This window comes from Lepisma saccharinum, chromosome 9, assembly GCF_977018435.1.
Source record: "Lepisma saccharinum chromosome 9, izLepSacc3.1, whole genome shotgun sequence".
Lineage (NCBI taxonomy): Eukaryota > Metazoa > Arthropoda > Insecta > Zygentoma > Lepismatidae > Lepisma > Lepisma saccharinum.
In genome coordinates this window covers 35,851,374-35,873,043 of record NC_139237.1, presented here as the reverse complement: position 1 = coordinate 35,873,043, position 21,670 = coordinate 35,851,374, and the positions used below count along the sequence as shown (strand labels likewise).

Genomic DNA, 21,670 nt, shown 5'->3' with positions numbered 1-21,670 from the left:
GGTATATTTCCATGAGTTGCAGGAGGATGGTTTAGTGCCCGTGAAAAAGAAATGTGTCAAATGCAGTAGACAATATCAAAGGAATGTATGGATTAAGTTGAAAATACGACAACGAGCAGAGAGTGGTTTGGTGGAATTCCTTTTTAGGTGTTTTAAATGCAAGTTGGATTGCTCTGCTATGACTGGACCATTTTTTTGAAAATATGAAACTGTCTCTGACACACATTCTTTAAATTATATTTCTGTAGTCTTGCAGAGTTTCCCTTCATCCTGTCTCCAGTGTCGTTAAAGTCAGCAAGAAAGCTGTGTGCCAGTTATTTTGTTATGTTTGAGATATTTGTTCCTGGAAGTTACTTAAGTCAGCTGACTGCTTCAAATTTGGAGGGGTTGGCTCTGTTGTACAGATTGACGAGAGTGTGTTTGTGAGGAGGAAGTACAACAGAGGAAGGCTTGTTAGGGAAAGATGGGTTCTCGGATTGTTAGATTGCAACACAAAAAGGGGCTTGGTTTTGTTAGTTGATGATCGAACGTCCGAAACTCTGATCCCATTAATTGAGAAGTATGTACTACCAGGAACAGAAATTTGACCATCTTATAAATGCCTGTCCAGCCTTGGGAATGTTTCCCCTTGCATTCACAAGACTGTCAGGCATAAGATGCACTTCCGCGATCCAGTAACTAGGGTTTGCACAAACCAGGTGGAAGGTTTTTGGTCCAGTGTGAAAGAATACATGAGACTGAGAGGGGTCATGGGTTTGAAGCTTGTGGAGGAGCATGTGGATGAGTTCATGTGGAAACAGCTGTATTGACATACAGTACGGACACTGACACATTCAGGAATATCTTGCAGCATATTGCTGAAAGATACCCTGTACGTGTTTAGAGTACGTAGGATATGACTCGTCTGCCATTTGACACATTTTGCCCCTAAAACCACGTAACAGAAAGTGCATTGTTTTAAGGTGAGTACTTTTTACAATTATATATTATTGTTTGTATTGGAAATAGTTGTTAGGTTAGGAGGGCCCGGTTTGAACCCAATAGCAATTTCATGTTGTTTTGTTAGTACATTCAAAAATTATATATTCTCCTTCGTATTGGAAATGATTGTTAGGTTAGGAGGGTCAGGTTTGGTCAAAATAGTAATTTCACGTTGTTTTGTTAGTACATTCAAAAATTATATCCTCATTGATATTGGAAATGGTTGTTAGCTTATGGGCAGGTTTGGTCCTGAGAGTAATTTGATGTTTTGGCTACGCCAGGAATGTTATTTTTGCTGCTGTTTGAGAATTTTTTATGGGACAAGGAGCAAAAGTAGTCCAAAATACGAGTTTTTTTTGTTTACGCGGGCAATACTTTGCCATCAAATATCTCCGACATTTGTACTTTCCTCACACTGGAACCACTTTTTATATTATGTACAACATTGAAATCTGTTGATTAAAAAAAATCGACTTAATTCTCGAGGGGGTACAGTGGGTCAATGGCCCCTGATGTTTATCCAATTTTGGTTCACAGAAACTGCACTAAGACCAGAGATTTTGTCCAGAATGCAAATGGATCAGGACATACCAAATAGTGCAGCACTAGTTGCTTAACCATTTTTAAAATTTTCCATCTTTTTATTGTTCAAACCCATATACAAGGGTAGTACAAACCAGGCATTATTCTTCTAAAACTTGACCTTGTTTAAAAATTGTGGCCATCTTTTGTTTCATGACTTTTGGCATTTTTGGCCCTTGCAGACAACTGTGATAACTCTAACTCTCTAGCCTTCTTGAACCCGAAGGTTCATGGCTGCAGCAACACAGGCCTTCCATCTGTCCCTATCCTGAGCAAGATCTATATTATACTCTATTCCATCTCTACCGATTTCCTTTAGGTCCATCTCAACATTATCCCTCCATCTTCGTCTTGGTCTTCCTACTGGTCTCTTACCATCAGGTTTCCCAAGAAGAATCCTGCAAACTCTTCATTCCTCTCCCATTCGTGCCACATGGCCTGCCCACCTAAGTCTTTTTGATTTAATCATTCTAATAATATCTGGAGATGAATACAAATTATGTACTTCTAAATTATGTAACCTTCTCCACTCACCTGTCTCCTCATCACTTTTAGGCTCAAATAGGTAAATTTTCTGTATCAGGAAAACGGCTGAAACTGGCTAGTTGTGTCAATTTCAATATTCGTACTTACGTATTCTACATTGTTGAAAATTTACCCTCAAATATTTTACTAAGGATCTTATTTTCAAATACTCTCAATTTATGTTCCTCTTTCAATGTAAGGAACCATGTTTCACATCAATATAATATTACAGGTAAAATTACTGTTTTGTATATTTTAACTTTTAGTTTCTTAGATATTATACGAGAAGACAAAAGATTATGAACAGAAAAGTAACATGTATTTCCTGAAATAAGCCTGTTTTTTATTTCCTCTTTAATATAATTTTAATTTGTTACTATTACTCCTAAGCACTTGAATTTGGAAACTGGTTCAAATGAGTTGTTATCAATAATTAAATTTTGATTATTACTTAACACTTGGTTTCAGCCTGTAAGCATATATTTAGTTTTCTCTTTGCTAACTTCCAAACCTATCTCTTTAGCTGCTTTGAAAAATGTTTTAGCATTATTCTTAATTGTATTTACATCATCCCCCAGTAAGTCTACATCATCTGCATATGCTAACAGCTGAGTCACACAATTTAATTTTAGTCCTTCGTTAGTTTCTTTTACCTTCCTAACAGCATATTCTAAGGCAAAATTAAAGAGCAATGGAGATAATGTATCTCCTTGTTTTAACGCATCATGAATTGTAAATTTGTCAGACACATTAATATCCACACGAATTTTACTTTCTGTTTCACTGGTGCATACTTTTATCATATTAACAAGCTTCGTAGGTATTCCAAACTCCACTAATATATTACATAATTTGTCTCTTTTGACTGAATCATATGCTTTTTTTAAAATCAATGAATAGCTGATGGACATTTTGATTATATTCCCACTTTTTCTCAAGTGTCTGTCTGATGTGAAAATTTTGATATGTTACGTTTAAATCCACATTGATAATCACCTGTAATTTCATTAGCATATGTGGTTAGTCTTACTAAAAGAATGTTAGATAATATTTTATATGTTGTTGAGAATAGAGAAATTCCATGGTAATTATTGCAGTTCACTTTATCACCTTTCTTAATTGTGATAACTAAGTTAAGAAAAATGATAGAAGGTTGTGGTAAAAATATTTCAAACTTTATTTTATGTTTCGCAAGCTTATTCACCAACTTTAATGCAAAAGGCCGAAAATTAGAGCTAAATGTGATATTCAATTTTAAAGAGAAATCAAACTTTAGGATTATATTTATTTTTATTTTTAAGGAAGTAATGTCATATCAGAGCTATAGCTTTTACAGAGGAAACAAACATCGATTCCGATTGTTTTATGATTTTTTTCAAATTCTCTTAGCAGGAAGAATAATTATCATAGAATTTTGGCAATCATTGTCACACAAAATTTGAACCTTCAAAATTTGAATCCAAACACTGTTTGGATTTCGAAAAGAAGTTATTCATGTTGAAAAAATAACTTAAAATTTACCTTACCCAAGCATAAGCACTTCCCATGGACCATGTATTTTCCGTTGACAAGGGACTGTAAGTTATCGTAGCCTAGTGGGAATTAATGTAGACATAAATCAGAACCTTAGTAGAATGTATTTAGGGACTTTATTTTAATGCCAAGAGAACCAAACCTGGCCTGCCTAACCTAACTACCAAAGCATATATGAAGAAAATCTTAAGTAATCGCTAAAACACTGCAGTATGAGTTAACAGAAGTAAATCAAAATAGAATCATGTTAAAATTGCATTCGTAGCATGATGAAATCGCAATAAAACAAAAGGAAATTGGACGGAACAAAATCTTAAGTAATCTCTAAAACTCTGCAGTATGTGTTAACAGATAAAAATCGAAATCGAACAATGTAAAAATTGCAATAAAACAAAAGGAACTTGGGCCAAAATTTGATATTTACAGTATAAAGAGTACTCTATGAGAGGTACCTGGAAAAAAATTCGAGACTGGTGTTCCATGGATAACAAAGTTATAACGGGGGAAATTTTGGGCAAAAAAGGCCAATTTACATTATTGGTTACATATAAATATTAACTTTTAATGACCTAACATTCAATTAAGATTTTTCTATTTACGGTAAATGTCTGTTATATAGGAGACATATTTCTTCATTTTTACAGAAGAAACTACTTACAGAAATGAGTCTCTGTAGCATTTTGAAAGTTCGTGGAGGTATTTTCTCACCGTAGAATGCTGCACAACAAGAAATAAGCACTTTTGATATAATAAATTTGCATTTTGTGCAAAGCGACAATATTATGCCGTTTATTCCATTATGTACCTGCAGATGGCGCGAGCGTCGAAAGTCACGCGGTCTCGCCAGTGTTTCCAAACGTGCCTTTTTTTAAGAGAATTTATTTTTAACAATGCTTACCTAACCTAACCTTGCCAGAAATGGTCCGTGGGGCTATCGTGAATGGTTTTTGGGGCTATCCGTCAATGGTTCATGGGGTTATCGTGAATGGTTTTTTGGGCTATCCGTCAATGATTTGTGATGACATAATGAACAGGAAATTAGGTATTTTTCAGTTAAAAAGGTTGAAACACTGCGTACCCACTCGAAATCGACAAAACAGAAGCACGACGCACGATGATCCACAGCTGTGCGTGCCATATTGTATGGTCCACAATGGAAGAAAGAACCCAAAAGAATTACTCGTAATGTGAAAAATCGAAGTCATTTTCGTGTAAAAAGCATAATGACACCTTCAACTATGTTCTGCAATACACAATTGGTAAGTATGAACCATTTGAAACTGAAAATATCTGATAGAAATGTGTCTCCGATATAACAGACATTTACCATATTTACTAACTACATCATGTGAATGGCATGGTAAGTCCGTTAGTAGCCATTATGAATGAAAAGGTGTGTATGGCAGAGGTTTGAACAGAATGTCTTAACCCGTTCAGAAAAACCTCTTGGAAGGCTATGGTTCCCCAAATGTTTGCAATTCATCGTATTAGAAAACTAAGTTAAAACGATATTAGCTAAGTGCATTTAACACTTGTAAACAGTATTTACCAATGTAAACACATGTGCAGCAATTATAGTCCTTCAACGAACATTGTCTTTTCATGTTCCAATTAAAATTATGCAATATTCACAGTATACATATACAGTAGAGCGTCGATTATCCGAAGTAATTGGGGGTCATGGGTGTTCGGAAAAAGTGGTTTGTTCGGATAATCGAACTGTACATGTTTATTTGCCAAAAAGAAGTACTGTACAGTACATTTATTCATAAAAACTGGCATCTCTTTAAGTATGTATTACAAAGTAATGTACAAAGGCAACTTTAGTAGGAATATATAGTATGTGCTACAGTTTATTAAACAAAAATATGTACATATTACATACGCATTTTGCATGAACAATACACACAGTACACAAAATTAACGTTTAAAAAAATCCTTTATTTTGGTCTGTCTAAGCAAGCCTACACGCTTACGAGCAGCTAAGTCACGTACGTTTTTCATTACAGATATCTGAAAGTGAGCGAGTACACAGTTCGGTTAAGCGGTCGTTCGGTTGACCGACGTTCGGATAATCGACGCTCTACTGTAGTACCAGAATGAGAGCAACTCGTATGTATGGTAGTGACATATTCAGCAAATAAAATTTCGGTAACACTTTACTATATCGGAGACGGATTTCTTCAAATTTGCAGGAGAAAGTACTTACGCAAATCATTTTCTGTAGCATTGGTGATGTTCGCTAATGTAGTTTTGATTCATTTTAATGCGAATGCATGTGGTTTTCTAGGAAAATCTCTTTCCGACGTGCTGTTGCTGCTGCCGCCATTTGCTTTCTGCATGAGAGCACAATGTTCCATGTGTTTGATGACGTAAATGCCGCAGTCAGTGTTTCAACCCACGCCGTCTTTTCACTATAAGATGACGTGCCGTTGTCCGTATATGCTAAATTGAACGAAAGGAGTGCTAATGGAATGTAACTCAACAGGCCTAACCTAACCTAGTAGGCATACCTCATCTCCGTGATGGTTCGTGGGGCTTTCGTGAATTTTTGGGCTAACGTAAATGGTTTTTGGGGCTACCCATGGATGGTTTATGGGGCAAACGTCAATGGTTTTTGGGGCTAATGTCAATGGTTTAATAATTACTCTTTATGTTGAAAATTGAACTTTTTTCGTGAAGTCTTTTTAATTTTTTTTTAAAATTTAGTTATTTTTCGGTGAGCAAGGTTGCAACACTGCATGCACACTCCAAATCGACAAAACACTGGCACAACATGCGATGAACGCGTAAGCTATCGCCATATTGTGTGGAAATAAGGAAGAACAGTAAGTACTTGTAAATGTAAGAAATAGGCATTATATTCGTTAGAAATTCATTATTTCACCTAAATAAATGTTCCGGAATGGAGAATAGTACGTTAGCAATGTAAAAAAGTGTGAAATAAATCATTGACAGGTGTCTCCGGTATAGTAAAGTAGTACCAAAATGTCAATAGATACTGCACAATATCAGGATGTGTGAACAATGTGAAACGTTCATCGACTTTGTGGTAACGGTTTCATACATCGGAGACACATTTCTTCAATTTTACACAAGAAACTACTTACGGAAATGAGTTTCTCCAAGGTTTACAACATTCGTCGAGGTATTTTCTTTCATTGTGGAATATATTTGACCGGGAAATCATGTATTTTTCAAGAGAATATCTCACCGACACACAATTGCCATTGCTTTCATTTACTTGCCCTACGACAACCGGATGCTGCGTACGTTTGATGATGTAAGCCCCTGTCAGTGTTTCAAACACTTTTTTTTTATACTATGCTTGCCTAACGTAACCAAACCTAACCTAACCTTATCGGAAATGGTTTGTGGGGCTATCCGTCAGCTACCCGGTAAGACTGCAGAATATGGGCTGCTTAGGAGAAACGTGGTTCGTAATTTTTTGGTAACGTTTTGTAGTTAGTAATCGGGAAAAGTGAGTTTTAAGGTGCGGAAAAAAAAATTTCTTTGAAAAAAACAGAAAAATGTGTCCAGGTTGGGTGGTATTGAAATCGTAGCAACGAAGGAAAAGGCATATTCCTGCACAAATGTAGTGAAAGCAAAAAATGCCTATGTTGTTAGGTAGCTAGGTTTAGTTCACTTAGCCTAAATAATAATTAGTCATTGTATTTATGCTAATGAAACCTAACCTAACCTTGTAGGCATTCCTCGAAGAAATAATGAAAGTAACTGTGCGTAAACAATATGGACACAAACGAATGGAGAAATGCATTGCTTTTAGTAGCAGGAAAAATATTATTCATTGTATTTATGCTATTGGAACCTAACCTAACAGGCCTAACCTAACCTTATAAGCATTCCTCGTCTGAAATAATGAAAGAAACTGTGTGTGTGGGTGGAATCCGGAGCGACAAATCAACTCGAATGTCACGAAACGAAGGGTCTCACCATAGACATACTACTACAAGATGTTACAGCTGCGGGTTAAAAATGGTTGACAGTATGGCGGCACTGGAAGGTCGTTTCCTCGCGACCACCGACGGCAGCACCGTCGGGGAAAAAACAGAAGACGAACGCTATGCGCAAGGACTCGCGGATTGCTCGAAACGACAAAACACTATCATGTTCCGTACCATTAGCGTTCCGATACTTTCTAACCGCGTTCAGCCGATTTGCGCGTATAATAAATTATACGCGCAAATTGACTAAACGTAGTTAGAAGTGGCGGAAATTAATTATATACAATGCTTTCGTTTAAGTACAAACTTTTCGCATTAAAATTGATTTCTATCACAAAAATAAAAGTTTACGAAAATTATATGGAAAACGTACTATTACCAAAACTTCCTGAAATTGCACTCTTACTTTAAGCGGAAATATATAATTTCCTCTAAAGGCATTTTTAAAAACATTCTTCATCATATGAAAATGACAGTCTTAAAATAGGTGACTTTTTTTTCTTGGGTGGAGAAATGGAATGAAATAAGTATACAATAATTCAGAACGATTTATGTCATGCTAATCCATATTTGCAAAAAAAAAAAAAAAAAAAAAAAAAAAAAAAAAAAAAAAAAAAAATCCTGACTGATCCTTCCGCTATACAGGATTGTATTGCAAGATATTACACCGATCAATAAAACATTTTGTTTACCACATATTAAAACGAAAAAAATGACTGCCTACAGCAACTACGCTCCATTCGATAATAAAAATTTCAATACTGTCAGGGATCAGTTCACATACCTTATGGCCATGGACGTCCGAAAGGGGGGAGGGGCACGCCCTTTCCCCTGGATAATGAATGTCTGACAAAAGGTATATATTTCACACATAATTTCATTTCAGTCAGTAATTTATGTTAATTATTATAAGGGCGTTGAAGAACATGATAATTTCAGACTGAAGCAGTGATTTTTGAAGGGACATCACTATTATGGGGGAAAATATGACTCCTTTGCCCCCTGGAAAAAAAAAAATTGCCTTACTTGCCCCTCCCTGGAAAAAATCCTGTGAACGCCCATGCTTATGGCACTGATTAGAAATAGGTTAGTCTGCACAGAAACAATATAATAATTACCAAGAGAATGCTCGGAATTTTTCTCAAAAATCAAATAAATAAAAAGTACTAGGTTGAATGCTACGAAAAGGTTCAGCCTTTTAACACAAATTTACTGTCATGACACTGACCATTAAGTTGAAGTGAAATTTCATACCTTATTGTAGCAAGTGCAGCAGCACCTACTATACATATATGATTTTTACACTGAAAGAAAAGTATGAAAATATACTTTGGAAAATTAATAGTTGTTCCTTGAAGACTTCTTTCAGCATTTAAAGCAATTGAAAGAATGAAAACCCCTAATATTGAAAATTAATATTTCTACTTTAAAAAAACAGAAAATATTAACAAAAATAATATCTACACACACATATATATATATAAAATGATATCTACAATATCTCTTACATAAAACAGCAAATACTCATCATTTACTAAATAGCTGAACATGAATGAAGAAATGTTGATTTATTTCCCTCCACGATGAACTTTGTGCCAGCTGATACGAGACTTAAACAGAGAAGTGCCATATTTATTACACTTCCCACGTCCAAGTCCCATACCGGACTTTGCATTTGTATCTCTTCTATCTTGATGTGTGCATAAAACACGCACACAGGTGGATAATTCCTAGAAATTAAATAAATGCTCTACAGTGCCGTACAGTAGGATTCATTTTCTTGCATTTTCATCTTCAAATACTATGTACTGGGAATTGCCCAATGGGTAACATAGTTTTCCTGGTGACACTAACATTTCAGTAGCCAACATGCTAGAATGCTCACCACATAAATGAGAGTACTCTTTGAAAAAATAAAGTTGACCGACGCTATGGCAAACAAACAAAAATAATGTACTTAATGTACTCACTTTAAGAAATGCATGACTTCATTATCAACTTTGGCTGCTTTTTCCTAAGGACATACGAGCACCATTACAAAAATGAAAAATTCATATTGGACCTTGCTACTCCATACCTCCTTTCTGTAGTTATTACGCATAGTTTTATAACATGAGCAACTAGTATTTAATGAAATACAGCATAAACAGTGTGCAGCAGAGACTACTTACTTTCATACATCTCACTGGACTTGATTATCTGTTATATCAGTAACTACTGTACTGCGTGTATCATGATACATGCATGTTACTGAACACAAAAATGTTCATCAAAATAGATAAATTGTGGAAATGATCACAATCTGAAGTGTTGTTTTTTTTCCCACAGAAAGGTTTCTCCGAACTGCAAAGTTATTCCCACAGTTGTTTGCAGTACTGAAAGCACCTTTTCATTCTCTTGTATAGCTTCTAAAAAATAAAAAAAATCACACAATGGGAACCATGATTTTCAGTAATTATTCTCAAAATAAAAAAAAATGTGCAACTACATTCATGAGGTGTTGAGACTAGCAGAACAAGATATTTTCACCATTTTTTTTTATTATGGTAACAGTTTCATACATCGGAGAGACATTTCTTCATTTTTACAGAAGAAACTACTTATGGAAATGAGTTTCTCTAAGGTTTCCAACGTTAGTAGAGGTATTTTCTTTCATCGTGGTATCTATTTGACCGGGAAATCATGTCAGTGTTTCCAACCCACCCTTTTTTTAACTATTCTTGCCTAACCTAACCAAACCTAACCTTATCGGAATGGTTCGTGGGTCTGTCCGTCATGGAAAACACTGATATTCGAAAACAAAAGAAGCGATATCATTCACAAAGTAAGCGATATAGCACCGTTACGTGTGTTCAGTAGCACTTAGATAAATTAGTAGAAAAAGTGTTTGTTTTCGTGTAAAAAGCATATTGGCACCTTGAACTATGTTCCACAATACACAATTGGTAAGTACGAACCATGCAAAACACAAAATATCTGATTTTAATGTGTCTCGGATCTATGAAACTGGTACCTTTATTATTAAGTACAGATGCTATTATATTTCACACATTGTCAATTTTTGCAAGTTAAATCACTCAACTAACCACAGAGCTTAACACAAATTAAAAATGATGATTATTGATTATTATTACCACTTTTTAGAGAGAGCAGTGATATCACATGGTATAGATGATTATTTTTTGAGACATAGAACCTAACAAGCAATGCAAAACAAAATCTTACAAGAGAACGTGACTGTTTTATAAAATAATTCCCACATTGTAAGGAATCATGAGTTTAGGTGAAAATTGCACAAAAACGAGGTTGACCACTTGGTGAAAATAGTAACTGAAAATATGTTGCTTTCGATACAAAGTTGCATTTACCTCAAATGATCCTTAAGCATTAGCTACATACAAATAGAAAAGGCTGCGACCATTTTCAAATAATTACCAGAATCATAACATAAGTAGGATAGGATCATTAGGTTTAATTATCTGATTATTTCCGCGCGTGTGTATAATTATAAAAGTAAGAGAACCAAACCTGGTCCACCTAAACCATTCAAGCAAGAAAATACGAGAGGAATTAAAAAAAAATTATTGTAGAAGCATAACATCACAGAATAAGTTATACACGTGGAACTTGGCCCTTACAGAACAGTATATAATATTATTACCATTTCATTAAAATTCCGGAGTTTTTATTTTAAACAACAAATGATACACAATTACAATCAGAAAGTTCGATTTCAATACTGAATGCAAGCCTGTACCACAGAGATGAAATGAACGGAATTTGGTTCGCGTTTGGCGATACTTCTTTATCACTTTTTGAAAAAAGCTTTGATACGTATTACGCAGTGATTTCATACAATGTTAAATTACGATTTCATTAACTACATTAGGCAACACTTATCGCATCCCCAAAATAATATTCTAATGACAAGAATCAGACGACACAATTTCAAAATGTAAACAGACTGGTCGGCCGGATGAAGCTACTTATCCAAATTAGAAACTAAATATTGTGTAAATGAAAGAGTTGTAGAATACGTACATTCCTGGTACTATTTGTAAATATTACACGTATTCTACTCTCATTCTCGCAATAAAATTTAGTAGAAGAAAAGGTTCGTGAATATGGACACGAATTTGACTTCAGCCGGTTCGCGAGGAACAGTAGAAACACAGAATACTAACTACGGTCAACCAATCTCCCATAAGACTGAAACAGCCCTGGGTCTCACTCAGTCTCACTTATCGCACAACAGTAGTGTAGGTGCACGGGTTGAGCGCCATCAATTGGGGTTCAAAAAAACCTGAAAAACTCACTTTCTCTCCACGTTCCGCGCCTCATTTATTGCGCTAACGATGTTTCACAGCGAAGAAAACAGTACCAAAACATCAAAAACTCACTTTACTCATTTGGGGTTCACCAAAACCTCAAAAAAAAACAAAAAACTCACTTTCTCTTATTTATTGCGCTGACACAGCGTGATGAGTAAATAATGCACTCTCTCATCCTTGAAGTACGAATGCATCTTATCGTAATTTTCCAAGTCCCGGGGCCAAATGTTTATATATCGTGACCTTTGTAAACCTACCTCTTTTGGGAACGATGTGCCACACACACACGCGCGCGCCTATCTATCATAGGTAGATCACGTTCCGCGCATTTATTCGTTGCGCTGACACAGCGTGATGAGTAAATAATGCACTTTCTCATTTTTGAAGTACGAATGCACCTTATCGTAATCTTCCAAGTCCCGGTCACCAATGTTTATATATCGTGACCTTTGTAAACCTACCTCTCTCGGGAACGATGTGCCACACACGCGCGCGCGCCTATCTATCATAGGTATATCACGTTCCGTGCATTTATTCGTTGCGCTGACACAGCGTGATGAGTAAATAATGCACTTTCTCATTTTTGAAGTACGAATGCACCTTATCGTAATCTTCCAAGTCCCGGTCACCAATGTTTATATATCGTGACCTTTGTAAACCTACCTCTCTCGGGAACGATGTGCCACACACACACGCGCGCGCCTATCTATCTATCTATCATAGGTAGATATTGTTAAATAAACATTAATATTGTAAATATATATATACTTATTGTATTTAGTTTTTCGGTATCGAAAAAAAGCGACTGTCATATCGTATTTGAAAATATTATGCTTTTGCCTGTGGATATCTAGAAAAATGACAATTTCGTTTTCTCTCTCTCTGCGTGTGCTATCAATGTTGACACAAGGACACAAATTCAACAATACGTAGGCCTTGGGACGACGGAAGTTATACTTCCTGCCCTACTGACGTCACTATTTCTCAACAATTGCCAGATCTGATGTTAACAACCTGCTGTAACCTAAGCATCATGTGTATTGAAATATAAACAAAACAAATTGTATACGTAGGCCTTGGGACGACGGAAGTTATACTTCCTGCCCTACTGACGTATACAATTTTGACGTGAGTTAACAGCATAGGTAGCAGTAATGCGATGCGATGCATTAACTTGTGAATTTTCGAACTCGCAAAATGATGTGGCTGAAATGTAGGGGAAGAATGTTCTAGAGCAGATTGTCTCGGATTTCTATTGGTCCACGTTGCGTTGGCTAACATTTTATTTTTGACCTCATTAGAAAACCGTATAAAACTTAAAGCGCTGGTGTAGAAAGTTCTGTTTTATTTTGAACGTTAGTGAAGAGCATTTCTGCAGTATTTTCCAAAAGTAAGTAACTTTGTTTTTTTAGCTTGCATGAGTTGGCTTTGATTTATAAGTATATTTGAAGCATGCATCTTGGTAGCTGGAATATCTTTTTTTCTTCCGTGTGCCGTTGTTGGTAGGTAGGAAATATGTGTGCGGGGCATATTTAAAAAAAAATAAATGTGTTAAATTGTTAGAGGAAGGCAAGAAAAAAAATAGAGGAGAGTTGCGTGTTTTTGATATCTAGTGGAAGTACTGATTGATTTGATGTTTTAAGTACATTTTATGCACAGTAAGGCTAATCGAGACTGGACCTACAGTTTCAAGAACCACTTGTACCTCCACCGGGTATCGAACCCTTGATTACAAGACAACGACGTTATCGCTGCGCCATCGCAGAGGCTAGTGGAAGTACTGATTGATTTGATGTTTTAAGTCTACTTTATGCACAGTAAGGCTAATCGGGACTGGACCTACAGTTTCAAGAACCACTTGTGCGGGTATCGAACCCTTGATTACAAGGCAACGACGCTACCGCTGCGCCATCGCAAAGGCTAGTGGAAGTACATAGTTATTCGAATCTTATTTATTTAAAATATTTAGTTTTTATGCACGCTTATTGATATTAAACCTCAAATTAAATAAAATCTGACAACTATATCCAATTATACTTATGGCTACAGAACGAGCATTCGCAAAAAAAAAGTGGCTTGAGATTTTTTTTGCTACGTAAACAAAATGGCCGACATGCCAAATATGAACAGGCTACATAGATTTGAGAGAGAGATGGATAGGAAAAAAAAAGTTAATTAAAATTTAATTTCATGATTGCAACACACGGAACTTAATGATTGATTGATTGATTGATTTAGTTTATTTTACTTTGCGTTTTGTACCTCTTGGCTAATTTGCGAAGATGAGTGATGAAATGGATGAAAATGGACATTCACAAACAACCAAGCCCGACCGGGATTCGAACCCGGGACCCTTGGCCTCGCAGCGCGATGTGCTAACCACTCGGCCACAGGGTCGGGCAAACACAGACATACATAAAAATTAAATGTTTGGTGCTGATCACATCACACATTACCAACTATGTATTGGACTTCCCATATGCACAGATATGAATTTATTTTTGCTTGTTGTAGTGCAAATATGTCGTCTGGGGCCTCCTCTATGGCTCAGTGGTAGGTAGGTTTGTATTCAAGGGTTCGATACCTGCTGGAGGCACAAGTGGTTCGGATAACACTTTAAAACTCTGTAGGTCTAGTTCCGATTAGCCTTACTGCACATAAAGTGGACTTAAAAAACACTAACTCAAATGTTGTCCGGTTCGGGTGACCTGGACCTACAGTCTAAAATATCATGGTATTATTATTCCTGCAATTATTTGCAATCTTGGCAGAGAGAGGAGGAGGAAAAAAATAATATTTTGTTTCAATATCGAGCCTATATTTAAATTTATACATGTGCGCATGCGCGCAGGGGGTAAATTTCATTTTTTTTTGATCGGGTGGGTTGTAAGGTGAGTGAACATGTAGGAACCACTGGTATATTGATTGATTAATTGATTTAGTTTATTTTACTTCGCGTTTTGTACTTGTTAGCTAATTTGCGAAGATAGGGATGAGTGATGAAATAGATGAAAATGGATATTCACAAACAACCAAGCCCGACCGGGATTCGAACCCGGGACCCTTGGCGTCGCAGCGCGATGTGCTAACCACTCGGCCACAGGGTCGAGCAAGTACTGGTATATACATAGATCAAAGTTACATGGTTCTAGGCCCCATAGGAGCCGAGAAAATCAATATCTTGGAAAACGTCTTAAGACAAATATCTTAATCTTTAAGAAAGTCGACTTCCGGTATCTCAAGATGTTACTTCCGGTCTGTCAAGAAAATTTTCTTAAGACAAAAATCTTAAGACGTTTTCCAAGATATTGATTTTCTCGGCTCCTAATTGAGCTAGGATGATGATTTTAGGTTTGTTGGATAGGATTCGACGAGAACTATTCGACTAGCAAATAAAATCGATTCCACCCCCTCAAGTTTCGGAAATACAGACAATTTTTTATTTTTTTTGAGAAACTTGATTTGCCGGCTTAGTTTTTACTCTAATTCGAAAATTTTAATAGCATTCGATACAAAATTAGAAGTACTCTACAACCTATTGGAGGGAAGATGACTAGTGCCTGCTATTTTCGAGTTATCTTGGATTAAAATTTCAAGATGTAATTTCTAAGATGTTTTGCAATTCATAAACTATGGGTTGTAGGAAAACGATTCTTGCTCTCTCTGCTATTGCTCGTCGAATACTATAAACATAAACAAAGCTTATGGTTTAATTTTTAAAAAATTGCGACCTTAAAATAACTCTGTTTTCTGAAATTATGATTTATACTTCATACGCCAAGAGGGCTGAGAATTAGAAAAAAAAGATTGTTTGGTAGAATTATGTACACATAATATTTTTGTGTTTTCTATACACAAGCTTAATTATTTTTTTTTCCAATTATTTACAGGATTCATTAAGAAGCAAGAAGTAGCATATACATAAATAGCACACACCAAACCCAGCACCATCGCGAATTAGCCTTCCAAGGTTTTTTTATTGCACAGCATTTATTTTGTGGCACTCTACTATATATGAGTCATTCCATGCGAAATCAACACAGCCTTTGACCTGACCATCTCCGATTTTCATGAAATTTGGGGAGTTGAAACTATGCATGGAACGTAGTAACTATGAAAATTTTAGTCTCATGCGTCTTGTAATTGTTAAATTATTCAAGGTCAAAGTTAGCATAAATTGCCCTTTTTGAGCCCGCTTAGCTATACTAAATGTGCTGTAACTCCGCCCCTATTTTGCCTAGAAAGCTCAAATAAAGCTTATTGTACAGGGAATTGATCAAGCTTTCCAGTGATATATAACAAGTCTACCTTTGGATAAAAATACAATTTTGTCACGTGACCTTGACTTTTGACCTTGAATATCTCAAAACATGTCATCACCAAAAATCGTGAAAAAAATATATTTGGTCCCTCATGCCATACTATAAAACATATCAAAAAATCATTCTGGGACTGCAATGGGATCAGAAGATACAAAATAATATGTGTAACTATGTGACTGATAAAAGCCCCATTACATGAACTATGAAGAGTCAAATGTCCCTTAACACTCCCTACAAAATGTGAAGGAGTTATCCTGGGTATAATTGGTCATGAAAGAAATAGGTTAGGCACAGGGAGATCCCTAGCTGTGTGTGTCAAGCACAGGTCCGGCATATTGTTGACCGCCATATTGAATTCAACGCAAAAATTTCAAAGGAAAGGGGGTGATGTGATATATCAAATGAGGCTAGAATTTCACGAGAAATGAAGTGACGAAGGTTTATCCAACATATATTTAACCAGCAAAAATTTATTACTGCATGCTTGTAACCATTTTCTCCTTTTCGAGGTGTTAAAAACGAAGCATTGGAATGCTCCTAACGTGTTAGGAACTCATCGAGATCACGCTGACATCTTGGGAGAGAAAGAAGTATACGCACCATTGCATATGATTTTAATCAGCTACATTCACCAAATAGTTGAATAGTGAAGAATATTGGGAAAAGTATCTCAAACAATTACGTGACACTTCCTTTGGAATGAAATATTCTTCAGTGACGAGGCTAATTTTTATGTTCACGGTGAAGTTAATAAAAATAATATGCAATACCTGTGATTTGCTCAGTCGAATGGTTGTTTCTGGTAAGCTAATTATGTGGTATAATGTATGGCGAACGGAAATTGTTGGTCCATATTCAACAACGGAACCTTAAATGGAGAGGGCTTCTTGGATTTGTTAAGTGAACAGGTTTTTTCACCCTTGCTTACGGGATATGGCACTTTTCGAAAGTTTTGAAACAGGACAGAGTGTGACCACACTATGTGGACATTTTTGCAATTTCTTCATGGTAATTTTCTAGGTAGATTGATGGGCACACGGGTATCTATTAAAAGGCCTGCACATTCCCCAGATCTAACATCTTAGGAGGACTTTTACCTTCAGAAACATTTGAAGAGAATGGTGCATGCACTAAAAGTCCCTGATATTGACCATCTGAGAGAAGGCATAGTTGCTGCTTGCGATGTTGTTGCACATGCTACATTGCCAAATGTTCTATGCGAGTGTGAGAGACGTCAACGAGTGTGCTCACAGGAACATTGACAACATTTTAATGTGCATATATCGTAAGTGAAAGATATGTGTATAGCTTTTTGTTGGCGTAAGATACGTTGGAAAATCTTTCGTCACTTCATTTCTCGTGAAATTCTAGCCTCATTTGATATATCACATCACCCCCTTTCCTTTGAAATTTTTGCGTTGAATTCAATATGGCGGTCAACAATATGCCGGACCTGTGCTTGACACACACGGCTAGGGATCTCCCTGTGCCTAACCTATTTCTTTCATGACCAATTATACCCAGGATAACTCCTTCACATTTTGTAGGGAGTGTTAAGGGACATTTGACTCTTCATAGTTCATGTAATGGGGCTTTTATCAGTCACATAGTTACACATATTATTTTGTATCTTCTGATCCCATTGCAGTCCCAGAATGATTTTTTGGTATGTTTTAGAGTATGGCATGAGGGACCAAATATATTTTTTTCACGATTTTTGGTGATGACATGTTTTGAGATATTCAAGGTCAAAAGTCAAGGTCACGTGACAAAATTATATTTTTATCCAAAGGTAGACTTGTTATATATCACTGGAAAGCTTGTTCAATTCCCTGTACAATAAGCTTTATTTGAGCTTTCTAGGCGAAATAGTGGCGGAGTTAGAGCACATTTAGTATAGCTAAGCGGGCTCAAAAAAGGCAATTTCTGCAAACTTTGACCTTGAATAATTTAACAATTACAAGACGCACGAGACTAAAAATTTTCATAGTTACTAAGTTCTATGCATAGTTTCAACTCCCCAAATTTCATGAAAATCGGAGATGGTCAGGTTAAAAATTGCACATATCTGTGTTGATTTGGCATGGAATGACTCATATATAAAAATAACATACCCCACAAATATTATTTTTTTCAACAAGATGCAATCGGTACAAATTTGCCCTACGTGTGAAACTGGTGTTTCAACTAAACATTTCCAAAGGCACTGTCGTACCTGCGTACCTGGTAAGCGTGTGACCGCTAAAAAACCATGTCCCAGGTGCGACAAACATATTACCATTAATAATTTGAAAAGGCATATAACATCATGCAAAGTCGTCGTCGGAGCACCTGTTCCACAACCGTCGACCAGCTCGACCAAGAGGAAAGCGGAAGCCGACTCGCCACCATCCGCCAAACGTGTCAAGCATGTGGCGAAAGCGAACCAGTCTGCTTTCCAGCGTTTGTTAGAGGACTTTGTCCTTACTTCGGAGGGCTCATGCGACGTGCGTAGCTTTTTGGAGAACGTGCAAGCCCAAATTATTTCCATCCTCGGCGATGCGCTTGCAACGCACTCCACCAAATTCTACGCATCGCTACATTGCTGGTACAAGAAGCCGTCTGATGAAATTTACAGCTTCTGCCACAACACCAAGGCGAAGACGCTGCATCTGGCGGATGTCGACAACCTCGAGGTCATCTACAACAAGTTTGCCGAGGAGCTGGTGGCAAAGCAAGAAGAACATCAAGCCAAGGGCTCGGGGGGTTCGCTGTGTGGTGAGCCTCACGAACTGCGCGTCAAACTTTGCAAGTTTGTGCCTCTCTCCGCCTCCATCTACGTCCCCTTACCACCTGCCATTGCGGCAAAGAAGGCCGTCCAGAACATTCAGAACAGTGACGCCAAGTGCTTTCTCTGGTCGGTGCTTGCAGCATTACACCCTGTCGACCGGAAAAACCATCCACACCGAATTAACCGCTACCTACCCTACGAGCCAGAGCTGGAAGATGCGATGGCTGGGATCGACTACCCGGTGGAGGTCCCGGACATTCGCAAGTTCGAGGCCCGTACACACAACCCTCGGTTGGCCATCAACGTTTGTGGCCTCACCGACAAAAATGTGGTGTACCCCATCCGGGTGAGCGACGTAGACGACGACGGTGCGCAGGAAATTCACCTTCTGCTCATCAAGGATGAAACTCACCATCACTACACCCTCATCCGTTCCCTCTCTAGACTTGTTTCGAGCCAACGGAGCAAAGACAAAACCCACATAGAAGTTTGTCGCAGGTGCTTGTCTACATTTCGTAATCAAGAACAGCAGGATTACCAGCGCATCAGAGGTCCCAACATCGCTGTCGAGAAGCTCGCTCGCCACAAACTTTATTGCAATGCCAACGAGCCTGGGGTGGCAGTCTTGCCCAAACCTGGCGACGTGGAGCATTTCCACATGCACGGTGCCATGGTAGAGCACCCCGCTATCATCATCGCGGATTTCGAGGCCTTCCTCAAACCCCTGTCCACTTGCGATCCCGATCCCGAAGTTTCCTCTACTACCCCTTACCAACTCCACGAGGCCTCGAGTTATGCTTATGTTGTGGTGTGGCGAGACCAACACATCGCCCCCGAGCCCTATGTGTATCGCGGTCCCGACGCAGTTAAACATTTTCTAGACAGGATGGTTGTCGAGGCCAACGAGATAGGGAAGTTTCTGTTGACCCCCAAGCCTATGGAATCGCTGTCCCCCGACGATCAACGTAGACACGACGAGGCCATCGCTTGCCCTGTCTGCGTCGAGGAGTACACCGCCAACAACCGTAAAGTCCAACACCACGATCACTTTAACGGTAGGTACGTTGGTCCTTGGTGCAACGGATGCAACCTTAAGGCCCGGGACCCGCGCTTCATCCCTGTGTTTTTTCACAATGGCTCGGGATACGACTTTCACCACCTGATCAAGCATCTTGGGTACGACAACGAGGGAATCAACGTTCTCGCCGAGAACGAGGAGCGTTACATCAGTGTGAGCAAGTGGGTTCGAATCCCGGGATTACGCTCTACCGTCGAGCTTCGCTTCCTCGACTCCCTGAGGTTCCTCCCGGCAAGCCTCGATGCTCTCGCAGGGAAGCTTAGCGACCAGCAAATGCTCATTACCTCTGCGAATTTTCCAAACTTGGACCCCGGTCTCTTCAGGCGTAAGGCGGTCTACCCCTAAGAATACGTCACCGACTCTACCAAGTTTGCGGAGACGTCGCTACCTCCCCAGGCGAAGTTCTACAGTCAGCTACGAGGCTCAAACATCACCGACGAAGAATATCACCACGCCCAGTCCATGTGGCGCGAGCTGGGTTGTCGAACTCTCGGAGACTACCACGATGCGTACCTCAAACTTGATGTGACGCTCCTCGCTGATGTGATCCAGGCGTTTCGTGCGACCGCAATGAAGATCTACCACCTGGATCCCGCCTACTTCTATAGTCTCCCCGGACTGGCGTGGTCAGCCATGTTTCTGGTGACGAAAGTCAGGCTTGAGCTTCTTTCGGACGTGGACATGATGCTGTTTGTAGAACGTGCCGTGCGGGGTGGAATGGTCCAGGTGTCGCAACGGCACGCGCGCGCCAACAACCATCACATGGCTACTGGCTACGACTCCACCCAACCGTCGAGCTACATCATGCACACGGACGTGAATAACTTGTACGGGCACTCCATGATGCAGCCACTCCCCTTTAGAGGGTTCGAGTGGGCTGATCCTTCCAAATTTGACGTTGAAGGTTTCGACGATTCGGAACATGGGTTCTTCGCCGAGGTGGACTTTGAGTTCTCCGAGAAGCTGCAGGATTTGTTCTGCGATCTTCCCCCTGCACCCGAGTTCAAGTGTCCACCCGATTCCAACCAGACGAAGCTCGTCATGGATTTCGAACCCAAGAAGAATTACGTCCTTCACTACCAGAATTTCCGGTGGTTGATGCAGCGAGGGGTCACGGTCCACGCAGTTCACCGCATCCTCAAGTTCGAGCATTCTCCATGGTTGCGTCCATATATTAAAGTCAACACTGAACACCGCACCGAAGCCAAGTCCGAGCTTGATAAGGATTTCTTCAAGCTCATGAATAATGCGGTGTTTGGCAAGACCATGGAGAATGTACGGAATCGCGTGGACATAAAATTGGTGACGAGGAAAGAGCGATGTCGTCAGCTTGTCGCGAGTCCATTGTTCAAGTCTCGAACAATCTACAACGAGCAGCTGGCTCTGATTCACATGAAGCAAGGTGAGGTGAGGCTCACCAAGCCCATCTACGTTGGAGCCACGGTTCTGGATCTGAGCAAGCTCCACATGTTCGAGACGTACTACGATATATTACGTCCACACTACGGTCACAACATCTCGCTTCTCTACACGGACACGGACAGCTTGGTGTACCACGTACGTTCAGCCGACGCATACGGGGA

General features: G+C 38.7%; 2 protein-coding genes across 2 annotated transcripts in view; one reads left to right on the top strand and one right to left on the bottom strand.

Moving 5' to 3' along the window:
- Positions 1-7,546, bottom strand: part of LOC145991999 (uncharacterized) — a 58,490-nt gene extending 50,944 nt beyond the window's left edge. Inside the window, exon 1 of the mRNA XM_083128004.1 lies at positions 7,475-7,546. The gene's annotated coding sequence lies outside the window, so the exon portion shown is untranslated. The remainder of the gene's footprint in view (positions 1-7,474) is intronic.
- LOC145992000 (sulfotransferase 1 family member D1-like) overlaps positions 6,431-21,670 on the top strand; it is a 513,969-nt gene continuing 498,729 nt past the window's right edge. The window contains exon 1 of the mRNA XM_083128006.1: positions 6,431-6,449. The gene's annotated coding sequence lies outside the window, so the exon portion shown is untranslated. The remainder of the gene's footprint in view (positions 6,450-21,670) is intronic.